Source organism: Perognathus longimembris, chromosome 1, assembly GCF_023159225.1.
Source record: "Perognathus longimembris pacificus isolate PPM17 chromosome 1, ASM2315922v1, whole genome shotgun sequence".
In the NCBI taxonomy this organism is placed as follows: domain Eukaryota; kingdom Metazoa; phylum Chordata; class Mammalia; order Rodentia; family Heteromyidae; genus Perognathus; species Perognathus longimembris.
This window is the reverse complement of record NC_063161.1, coordinates 106000623-106012662: the sequence shown is the minus strand read 5'-3', so window position 1 is coordinate 106012662 and position 12040 is coordinate 106000623.

The following is a 12040-nucleotide window of genomic DNA, read 5'->3' as shown; positions in this document are numbered from 1 at the left end:
AAATGAGTAGGGGTCAGGGTCCCAGTATCTTTTTTAAGAGCACACATCCAATGACCTAACTTCCTCCCCCTGAACCCTTCCTAAAGCTTACATCACTGCCCAGTACCCAACACATGACAATGCAATACCCAACACATGGGAAGACATTTCAGATGGAAACCACATGCCAGAAGGCAGAGGTAGGAGGACTGAAGCTTGAATCCAGCCTGACCAAAGTTAGCATTAGACTTTATTTGAAAAAGAAACTAAAAGGAAAAAGGACTAGGGTATGCCTCAAGTGGTACAATATTTGCATAGCAATCAGGAGAACTTGAGATAAATCCCTGGTACCACTAGATAAATAAATGAATGAATAAATGAAACCAAACCATATCAGTTGCATAATAAAGGAGGAGACACTGTACAAATTTCTTCACCCTGAGAATCAGTTATATTCTATAAAACAACAAAGCTAAATCACACTGTATTATGTGAGCTTCCAGTCATATTCATGGGATTGCATGAATTTTTCTTAACTGAACTAGTTTAGCAATGTAATTGTGTATTCTTTAAGAATTGGTTTAAAGTTGGGTAACTTTCATCTAATTTTAGCTTGAGGACTCACTGGAAAATCTACTGTTTTCCTGGAACCTAGTACCTATTAAATAATTCCATTTCACACATGTGCCAAGAATAATAATTGTTTTTCATCGTTGAAACCTTAGCAAACAACACCATACATGGTTATTCCCTTTGGTCACCCGAGAGAGAGGTCATATTTAAGCTGGCAGCCTTCACAGTACTGAAGGATCAACATGAGGAGTGCAACTTGCTTTGAGACACTCTGACTCATTCACATAGAAGTCTTTTTTATCTGCATTTGATCCTTACAAAGTGGGGAAGGGATGAGTAATTGTCTGTGTTGAATGGCTATTTCCTTAGGCCCAGTGAATCAGGAGATTCTCATGCAGCTCAGCTACGTAGTTTGAGTTTTGCAGTGGCTCTGGTCATAGAGGAGCCATATGGTCCTCTGAGGAGCCATTGTCCTTGTCTCAAAGGTGCACTTTTAGGTCTTAACAAAGCCACTTAGAAATATCTTTCATAAATCAAAACAGACACCCTGAAAACACTAAAGGAAGAAGTAGGAGAAACACTTGGGCTCCTTGGCACAGGACGGAACTTCCTTAACAAAGACCCAGAAAGGCTACAAATCAAAGAAAGGTTGGACAAATGGGACTGCATCAAACTGCAGAGCTTCTGCATGGCAGACATAGCTTGCAAGATAAACAGAAATCCCACAGACTGGGAGAAGATCTTTACCAGACATTCAATGGGCAAAGGCCTCATATCTAAAATATATGCAGAACTAAAAAAATTACCTTCCTCCAAAACAAAACCGCCAAGAATAGCCCGCTCATCAAGTGGGCTAAAGACCTACAAAGAGACTTCTCTGATGAGGAAATGAGAATGGCCAAGAGACATATGAAAAAGTGCTCTACATCACTGGCCATAAAAGAAATGCAAATCAAAACAACATTGAGATTCCATCTCACCCCAGTAAGAATGTCATATATCAAGAAAACTAACAATAACAGTTGCTGGAGGGGATGTGGCCAAAAGGGAACCCTACTTCATTGTTGGTGGGAATGTAAACTGGTTCAGCCACTCTGGCAAGCAGTATGGAGATTCCTCAGAAGGCTAAATATAGAACTCCCCTATGACCCAGCAACCCCACTTTTGGGTATTTATCCAAAAAACCACAAACAAAATCACAGTAAAGCCACCAGCACAACAATGTTCATTGCAGCGCAATTTGTCATAGCGAGAATCTGGAACCAACCCAGATGCCCCTCAGTAGACGAATGGATCAGGAAAATGTGGTACATATACACAATGGAATTTTATGCCTCTATCAGAAAGAATGACATTGCCCCATTTGTAAGGAAATGGAAGGACTTGGAAAAAATTATGCTAAGTGAAGTGAGCCAGACCCAAAGAAACATGGACTCTATGTTCTCTCTTATTGGGAATAATTAGCACAGGATTAGGCAAGCCACAGCAGAGGATCACAAGAGCCTATCTTATGATCACATAAGATGATGCTAAGTGAAATGAACTCCATTTTATGGAAATGATTGTTATATCACAGTTGTAACTACTTTCAACATCCCATGTGTATCTGTAGTTTATACTGTTGATGATGTTCTTGTATCACCTTCTTGGATTGTATCTACACTATCTCTGTAATCTTATCTGAGTATATTGGAAACCGTGTATACTGGTATTAGAATTAGGAAATTGAGAGGGAATACCAAAATTGAGAGACAAAGGGTAAATTAAGAGAAACAACAACAAAAGCAATACTTGCAAAACTGTTTGGTGTAAGCGAACTGAACACCTCAGGGGGGGGGGAAAGGGGGAGTGGGGAGGGGGGTATGAGGGACAAGGTAACAAACAGTACAAGAAATGTATCCAATGCCTAACGTATGAAACTGTAACCTCTCTGTACATCAGTTTTATAATAAAAAATTAAAAAAAGAAATATCTTTCATAGAAATAAAATTGACGGACCCCTTGCAAGACTTACAAAAAAAAAAAAAAAGAGAGAAGAGATTCATATCCGTAAGATCAGGGACTCCACTGGAAAAATTACAACAAGCACAGAGGATATTCAAACAATTATAAGGAACTATTTCCAGAACCTTTACTAATTAAAGAATGAAAATTTTACAGAGATGGATCAGTTCTTAGAGAAGTATAAACTTCCCAAACTGAATCAAGAAGAAATAAATCAATTAAGTAAACCCATAACCTACAACGAGATACAGACAGGAAGTAATCAAGAGCCTTCCAACAAAGAAAAGCCCAGGCCCGGATAGATTCACCAATGAATTCTATAAAACCTTCAGTGAGGAGCTAATACCAATACTCCTCAAACTCTTCTGTGAAATAGAAACAGAGGGAGGAATCCCAAACTCATTCTATGAAGCTAATATACTCATCCCCAAACCAGGCAAAGACTCAACAAAAAAAAGAGAATTACAGACCAATATTACTTATGAACACAGATGCAAAACTCCTTATCAAAATATTAGCTAACAGGATCCAGAAACTGATCAAGAAAATTATACATCATGATCAAGTAGGCTTCATCCCACAGACACAAGGATGGTTCAACATCCGTAAATCGATAAATGTAATACACTACATAAACAGAGCTAAGACCAAGAATCACATCATCATCTCAGTTGATGCCCAAAAGGCCTTTGACAAAATACAACATCCATACATGTTAAAAGCCCTGGAGAGAACAGGAATAGATGGAATATTCTTTAAAACAATAAAAGCCATATACAACAGACCAACTGCTAATATCATATTAAATGGGGAGAATCTAAAAACATTTCCCTTAAAATCAGGAACAAGACAAGGATGCCCACTCTCCCTGCTTCTATGCAACATTGTGCTGGAATCCCTAGCCTTAGCAATAAGGCAAGAAGAGGGTATTAAAGGGATCCACATTGGAAAAGAAGAAATCAAACTATCCCTCTTCGCAGATGACATGATCTTATATCTAAAGGACCCAAAATACTCAGTCCCCAAGCTCCTAGAACTAATAAACCATTCTGGCAAAGTAGCAGGTTACAAAATCAACCCACAAAAAATCAGCAGCTTTTCTGAACACCAGCAATATACAAGCAGAAAAGGAAATTATGGAAACAATACCATTTGCAATAGCTAAAAGAAGAATAAATTACCTAGGGATTAACCTAACCAAACATGTGAATGACCTATTTAATGAGAACTATAAAAATCTAAAAAGAGAAATCAAAGAGAACACCAGGAGATGGAAAGACCTCCCATGCTTATGGGTAGGCAGACTCAATATAGTGAAAATGGCCATATTGTCCAAAATGTTATACAAATTCAATGTGATCTCCATCAAAATCCCAGCTACATTCTTCACCGAAATAGAGAAAACAACCCAAAAATTCATATGGAACAGCAAAAGACCTCTAGAATAGCCAAAGCAATTCTAGGCAAAAGAAGCAGCACAGGAGGAATCACAATACCAGACTTCAAGCTCTATTATAGAGCCATCATAACAAAAACAGCCTGGTACTGGCATAAAAACAGACCCAAAAATCAATGGTATAGGATAGAAGACCCAGAAATCAAGCTGCACTCTTACAGTCAGCTGATATTTGACAAAGGAGCTAAAGACATACAATGGAAAAAACCTAGCCTCTTCAACTACTGGTGTTAAAAAAAAATGGGCAGCCACATGTAGAAAACTCAAAGTGGACTCTAACCTATCACCATGCACCAAGTCAACTCAAAATGGATTAAGTACCTCAACATCAGACCTGAAACCCTGAAACTACTGGAGGACAGAGTAAGAAAGACACTAGAACTTACTGGCACAGGCAGGAACTTCCTGAACAGAGTCCCAGGGGCACAGATAGGGAAGAGACTCGACAAATGGGACTACTACAAAATTAAAAGTTTCTGCACAGCTAAAGACATAGCCACAAAACTAGAAAGACAGCCAACAATATGGGAAAGGATCTTCACCACCACAACATATTAGGCCATATTAGGCCTAATATCCATCATCTACAGAGAGCTCAAGAAACTAACCCCCTCCAAACCCAGTAAACCAATTATTAAATGCACAAAGGAGCTAAAGAGAGACTTCACAGGAGAAGAAATAAAAATGGCAAAGAAACATACGGGGAAATGTTCAACATCCCTGGCAGTAAAGGAAATGCAAATAAAAACAACCCTGAGATACCACTTCACTCCAGTTAGAATGGCCTATACTCTGAACTCAGGCAACAACAAATGCTGGAGGGGATGCAGGGAAAGAGGAACCCTTTTCCACTGTTGGTGGGAGTGCAAACTAGTACAACCACTTTGGGGAACGTATGGAGACTCCTCAAAAAGCTCAGCATAGACCTACCCTATGACCCAGCCATACCACTCCTAGGCATCTATCCTAACAGGTCCCAAGATACCATAAAGACATCTGCATATCCGTGTTTATCGCTGCACAATTCACAATAGCCAAAATATGGAAACAACCCAGATGCTCCACTATAGATGAATGGATCTCCAGAATGTGGTGCCTGTACACAATGGAATACTACATAGAGATTAGAAATGATAAAATAATGGTATTTGCAGGGAAATGGCAGATCTTGAACAAATAATGTTGAGTGAGACAAACCTAGAACACAGAGAGCAAAGGCACATGGTCTCCTTGATATATGACAAGAAATGTACTCACTACCTTATTATGTACCCCTCTCTACATCACCGTGTCAATAAAATTTAATTTAAAAAAAGAAATATTTTTCACTGAAGAATAATATTGGTTTGAAGCAAAATCTTCAGATTTCACTCTCCAAAATAGGATTACAGCAGTGAGCCACCATGGCTTAAGTTCATGTTTTCTACAAATAAAACCTGTTATACACACACACACACACACACACACACACACACACACACACACTTACAGAGAACAGTTGTTTGTAGTAGCTCTTCATTCACTCAAGAAAATAGTCTGTGTTATCATACCAAATACCCTAAGAATCGTATCATGATTGAGAACCTACAGGACACCTACAGGCTTAGAAAGGTGACATTTCCATGTTGTCTAAACTATGGCAGATAGTAGAAAAAGAAAACAATTTTCTTATGCATTTTGTACTTCACTAAGTTCAAAATAAAACTTTAAAAAATCCAAATAGGAGAAAAACCAATGGATCAATGCCATTTGTGAATATAAATGCAAGAACGAAAAGCTCTAAAAGAATACTAGTGAATTTTAAAAGTAATTATATTCAACCAAGTAAGATTTATTCCAGAAATGAAAAAAAATCATTCAACAGGTCTAGAAAATTCATTATGTGCACTCATTTAAGCACTATATTATATATCAACAGATTCAAAAATAACATCTGAGCAACTCCTAGCTATTTCTAATAAAAGCTAAAAATAGGACTAGAAAGAAGCTATCAGAAGATAATGAAGGTAGTTTATTAAAAATCTATGTTTTGAAATATTAACTAAAACGTGATATATGATTGTAATTCTCCAATTACCACCATTCTGTACAACATTATCATTATTATTAATAACAGCATTATTTTGGAGGGGTTAATAAATGGGACAAAAAAAGAAAAAGTAAATAATTCATAGTGAGGTTATGTTAGGAGAATTAAAATCATCTTTATTTATAAGTGATAGGATGGAAAATTTGGAAAAATCCTACAACTCAAATTCTAAAATATAACCTATTGAATTAAGATAATTTGTGCCCCAACAAATAAACAACTCTACAAATAATATCAGTGAACAGAAATAAAGTGGGAAATTGCCAATTTATAACAAGTGCAATGCAACAGATGGAAATAAATTTAACAAGATACTCTTAGACCTAAAGGAAGACTGCCAGCCTCAATAGTGTCAAGATAATTAACACTAAAGCAATAAAATACACTTACTACCAAATTTTAACAACTTAGAATAAATGAGATGTAAGACTAGAAAAAAATTACTATCTGATTCTGTGGATGGACATGTTATTGGGGTAGCAGTTAGGGAAGAAATCTGACAGAACCCATCAGTTCTGATATAGGAAACCCACTGTTACCAGTATGCTTTTCAGAAACAGAAAACAATACACAGAAATATATGTCTATGTCAGTTAGCTATCTGTTTTCTATAACAAACTACCTGAGAAAACAAAATAAAATGAAAAAGTTTATTTTGACTCACAGGTTTAGAGTTTCTAGATTGTGATCCATTGGTCCCATTTGAGGGCTGATGGGAAAAATAAGACTTTATGGCAGGAGTGTGTGGTAGAGGAAAAACTTAGAGAGGGAAGGAGGGAGAAGGGAGGGAGGGAGGGAGAGAGAGACAGAGAGAGAGAGAGAGAGAGAGAGAGAGAGAGAGAGAAATGAAGAAACTTGATCTCTTTATCAGGGACACTGTTCCAATGATCTAAAGCCCTCCCCCCCCCCACACACACACCAGGCCCTACCTCTTGAAGAGTCCACCATATTCCAGCTCCACAACCCTGGGGACCAAGCCTTCAACATATGGAATTTTGGAGGACAGTGAGCATCCAACTGTAATACTATCTTTAATTAAGCAAGGTGATAAACGGCCTCCCAAATTCCCCAACACAAGCCACTGTGGTTGAACTTCTATAATAACAAAGCTTATGAGACAAGGGTAACTCTGAGGGGCACTGGGAGTGGAAATGAGGGCAGGACAGCAGATTCTTGCAGGTGAGCCTGCATCCCCCAGGAAGCAGCAACCATGCGGAGAGGGGGCTTTGCAGTGCCCATGTGCAGATGAGTCCAAGGGAGCTGGGAACAGTTGAATCGCTCTGGGGCAGTCTGGCCTTTAGGGTGCTCAGTTATCACCAGCAAAAGCTTATAGGAGTCCTATACAACTCTCCATAATGAGGGAATCCTACCACTGTACTCCAGAAATACTCCCATATTCCTCAAACATTACTATTTCCTATTATTTAGTCATTATTTATTTATTGTGCTGGACATGGAACCTAGGGCCTTAAGTAGGCTAGGCAAGTTTTTCAATATTGAGTACTTGCATCTAAACTAAAGAGGTTGGTCTTTGGTGTTTATTATCTATCTATCTATCTATCTATCTATCTATCTATCTATCTATCTATCTATCTATCTATTCATTTAGTGCCAGTCCTGGGACTTGAACTCAAGGCCATGGTTTGCTGTCACTTTCCTCTAAGAAAGACTCAAGTTCCTTCCCAGCCAGCTGCTGGAGCCTGAGCAATGTAAGTTCCCCAAGCTCTGGATTCACAGGTGATTGGGAACTGGGCTTCAACCTTTGCAATATAGAAATGACATCCTTCTGCCTAGGCCCTGGATCAATATTCAACTGTTTAGGAGACTCTCCTGCCCTCTGGTGGGGCTGAACTCCAGATTTTACTTCCTCAGTACAGAAAGCTCACTGGATTCCTCTTGGATTTTTTTCAACTATTTGGTTTGGAAATATTTCTTTCTGGGAGAACTGGCCTAAGATTCTGGGCTAAATTCTCTGTCCTTTTGTCCTGTAGTTATGTGTTGGTGTGTTTGTGCCTTCAAGCTGATGGCTTTAAATAAATTGGTGCCATCTTCTCTAGTCCCATGAGACTAGTCCTTATCAGTCCACCCTGACTGATTGACATCTATTCTGTCTGTCCCTTTGTCATCTGTGCCATCCCTCCTGCGGGGAGGAGGCTACCAGTTCCATCAGTGAACAGGCATCTGTTCTAGTCATCCTCAGGCTTGCAAGTCCAATAAAGCTCTGGTGCTCATGTGTGTGACTCCAGAGAGTTCACTGCTTTCTACCAACCCATGTGCCCCTGATAAACACGGACCACTGTGTGGACTGAAGTTGGAGATGGACACATGGATGCCTATGCTTGGGTCCCCTGAGCTCAGAAGAAACATCCATGATAGGAGAGTGGGAACCTGACTGAGAATCTCGAAGGCTTCCCAGGAAAATTGACGAGTGACAGCTCACCAAGATCACTCACTCTACCTGACACTGATCCCAGAGCCATCAGCAGTGGCTGTGTAGATACTTTGGAGGGATATAACTTGAATTAGAATGTTTCAAACATCATAGAAGATGAATAAACAAATAAACAAATAAATTAATGTAGAACTTCTACTAGGATTTGGTTTAGTGCAACAAGCATCAGGAATAGAAGGAAGCTTCTTAGGAAGCTGAGATCTGAGGGTTGAGGATCAAAGTCAGTCTAGGCAGAAAAGTCCATATGATTCTCACCTCTAATTAACCAGCAAAAAGCCACAAGTAGATGAATGATTGAAGTGATAGAGTTGTAGACTTGAGTAAAAAAGTCAAGCGACAGCAAGAGACCCTGACTTCGAGCCTCAGTACCTGTGTACACACAAGTGCATGTGCATGCATACACAGATGTGCACATACATGTACACACACTCATGTCTGTACAGAGAACAGAAGGGAGAGAGGGAAGGAGAAAGCAGATAGAGAAGAGAGAAGAGATATGTGGGATGAGTTGCTCTTCTCTGACAAGACCCAAGACTCGAGACATCTAGAGGCTACTGGAGGAGCAGCTGAAGCCCCATCAATTTAGAAAAGAAATACCTGGGCAGGAAGGAGGCTGGATGTCTTCTTTCAGTGCCTTTTGCTTGAGATTGAAGTCTAGTATTGAACTAAATATGCCCCTTCCCCTTTAAATGAATGGCCTTTATTGGGTGAGAAGCTCCATTATAAAAGTGGCAAGCTTTTTTTTCCCAATTTTTTATTATCAAACTGATGTACAGAGAGGTTACAGTTTCATACATTAGGCATTGGATACATTTCTTGTACTGTTTGTTACCTTGTCCCTCATACCCCCCTTCCTCCTCCCCCTTTCCCTTCCCCCCCTGAGGTGGTTCAGTTCACTTACACCAAACAGTTTTGCAAGTATTGCTTTTGTAGTTGTTTGTCTTTTTTTTTTACCCTGTGTCTCAATTTTGGTATTCCCTTTCCATTTCCTAGTTCCAATACCAGTATACACGGTTTCCAATATACTCAGATAAGATTACAGAGATAGTGTAGGTACAACCACAGGAAGGTGATACAAGAACATCATCAATAATAGATGCTACAGATACACATGGGTCGTTGAAAGTAGTTACAACTGTGTTATAACAATTGTTTCCATAACATGGAGTTCATTTCACTTAGCATCATCTTATGTGTTCATAAGGGTATAGCTATTGGGCCTTGTGATGCTCTGCTATGACTTTCCTAAACCTGTACTAATTATTCCCAATAAGGGAGACCATGGAGTCCATGTTTCTTGGGTCTGGCTCACTTCACTTAGTATAATTTTTTCCAAGTCCTTCCATTTCCTTACAAATGGGACAATGTCATTCATTCTGATAGAGGCATAAAATTCCATTGTGTATATGTACCACATTTTTCCTGATCCATTCGTCTACTGAGGGGCATCTGGGTTGGTTCCAGATTCTTGCTATGACAAATTGTGCTGCGATGAACATTGTTGTGCTGGTGGCATTACTGTGATTTTGTTTGTGGTCTTTTGGATAGATACCCAAAAGTGGGGCTGCTTGGTCATAGGGGAGTTCTATATTTAGCCTTCTGAGGAATCTCCATACTGCTTAAAAGTGGCAAGCTTTAAGAAAGTTAGCATAAGCCCATCCCAACACTCCCATGGAAGAGATGGAGTCAGGTAAGATAGCACCCATCTTCATCTTCTGGATTCTAATTCTTGCCCTTGACTTCCCCTATTGGTAATATAGCCAATGATTCAAGCTTGTAATTTGTCTGTTACTCCTCCCAGCATTTATATCAAGTAACTTATTTAATTCTCAAAGCAATTCTGTAAGTTGGGATTCTTTACAGTTGTTTGAATCTGTCTCCCCAATTTCATGTGTATAAACTCAATCTCCAAAACCCTGTGTTAATGTTATTTGAGAGATGAGATGGACGAAACCATTCACGGGTTAATGATTATAAAGGGAAAGGCTTGGCTAGAGAAGGGAGCTGACTCCCTTTGTCATCAAAGGTCTGTCTCATGATGTGATGCCCTGGTGCTTTGAGACTTCAGCAGAAGGCTCCCCTCACTGTGGTTACTTAGTCTTGAACTTCCTTGCCTTTCAAACTATAAGGAAAAGGTGGGTGCTGGTGTCTCATACCTGTAACCCTAGCTACTCAGGAGGCTGAGATCTGAGGATCACAGGAAAGTCCCTGAGACTTTTATCTCCAATATATTACTCAGAAAAAATCTGGAAGTGGCACTGTGGCTCAAGTGATAGAGTGCTAGCCTTGAGCACAAAGAGGCTTGGGGATAGTGCCACACCTGAGTTCAAGCCCTAGACTGGAAACAAAACAAATCAAAACAAAATTAAACAAAAAAATCTTATAAGGAATAGAATGGATTTCTTTTATTTATAAATGACCCAGGCTGTGGTAATTGGTTATAGCAACAACAAATGGATTAAGATACTTTCTAATGTCCCATTTCATTGATGGAAAATTCAGGCACAATTTAAATAACATTGCCAAGAAGTAGTGGAGGTGGGAAGTTTAGTTCCAGATGCTCTGCTTTTTGCTAGACTCTTGTGGGCTCTAGTACAAATCTTTCCTGAAGAAAGACCTCTACCCCATCACTGACAGAACAGCCCACCTGCAGTGCAGTTGAAGCAGGTGATGGTCAGAGACAGAGTTGTGGACCTGCTGTTCCTCTCACCTACCTCACTGTAACATTGAATTAGCTGTTTGGAATCTGGCTACCATTGATAACCACTCTAAATCATGGAGATGTGCAGATATTCAGACTGAAATCATAATGGTTCTGGTATAGGATATTATGAACTTCCGCTGACCAGATTGGTGATTTATCAAAAGTACTCTGTCCTTTGGCTCCTGGAGTCTAGATGTTTATAGATGCCTCTGTGAATAAGAATGCAAATATGGCTTGGGGTTGGTCTCAGTAACCATGTAAAACTGAACCACAAATTTCTTGTTTGCCACAAGCAATTAGATAACATAAAAATGAACTTTTCTTTTTTTCTTTCTTTTTTTTTTTTTTTGATGGGTCATAAGGCTTGAATTCAGGGCCTGGGCACTTCCCCTGAGCTCTTTTGCTCAAGGCTAGTACTCTACCACTTTGAGCCACAGTTCTACTTCTGGTTTCCTGGTGGTTAATTGGAGTTAACAGTCTCATGGACTATCCTTCCTGGACTGGTTTTGGACCAGGATCCTCAGATCTCAACCTCTCGAATATCTAGGATTACAAGTGTGAGCCACCAGTGGCTGGCAAAAAGCACCTCTTATAATTATTAGTCACATAGAAATGAGGGAAGAAACAAAGCAAAATGCCCATGTTCAGACCTAAAACCCACTCCTTCATCATATATCTGTGATTTAACAGGCCTCTGGATGGGATGATATTGTCCAGGAAATTGATGGATGGCCAAGATGAGCCATGTAGCTGATAAACATAAGATGGGTATCCTGAATCTTG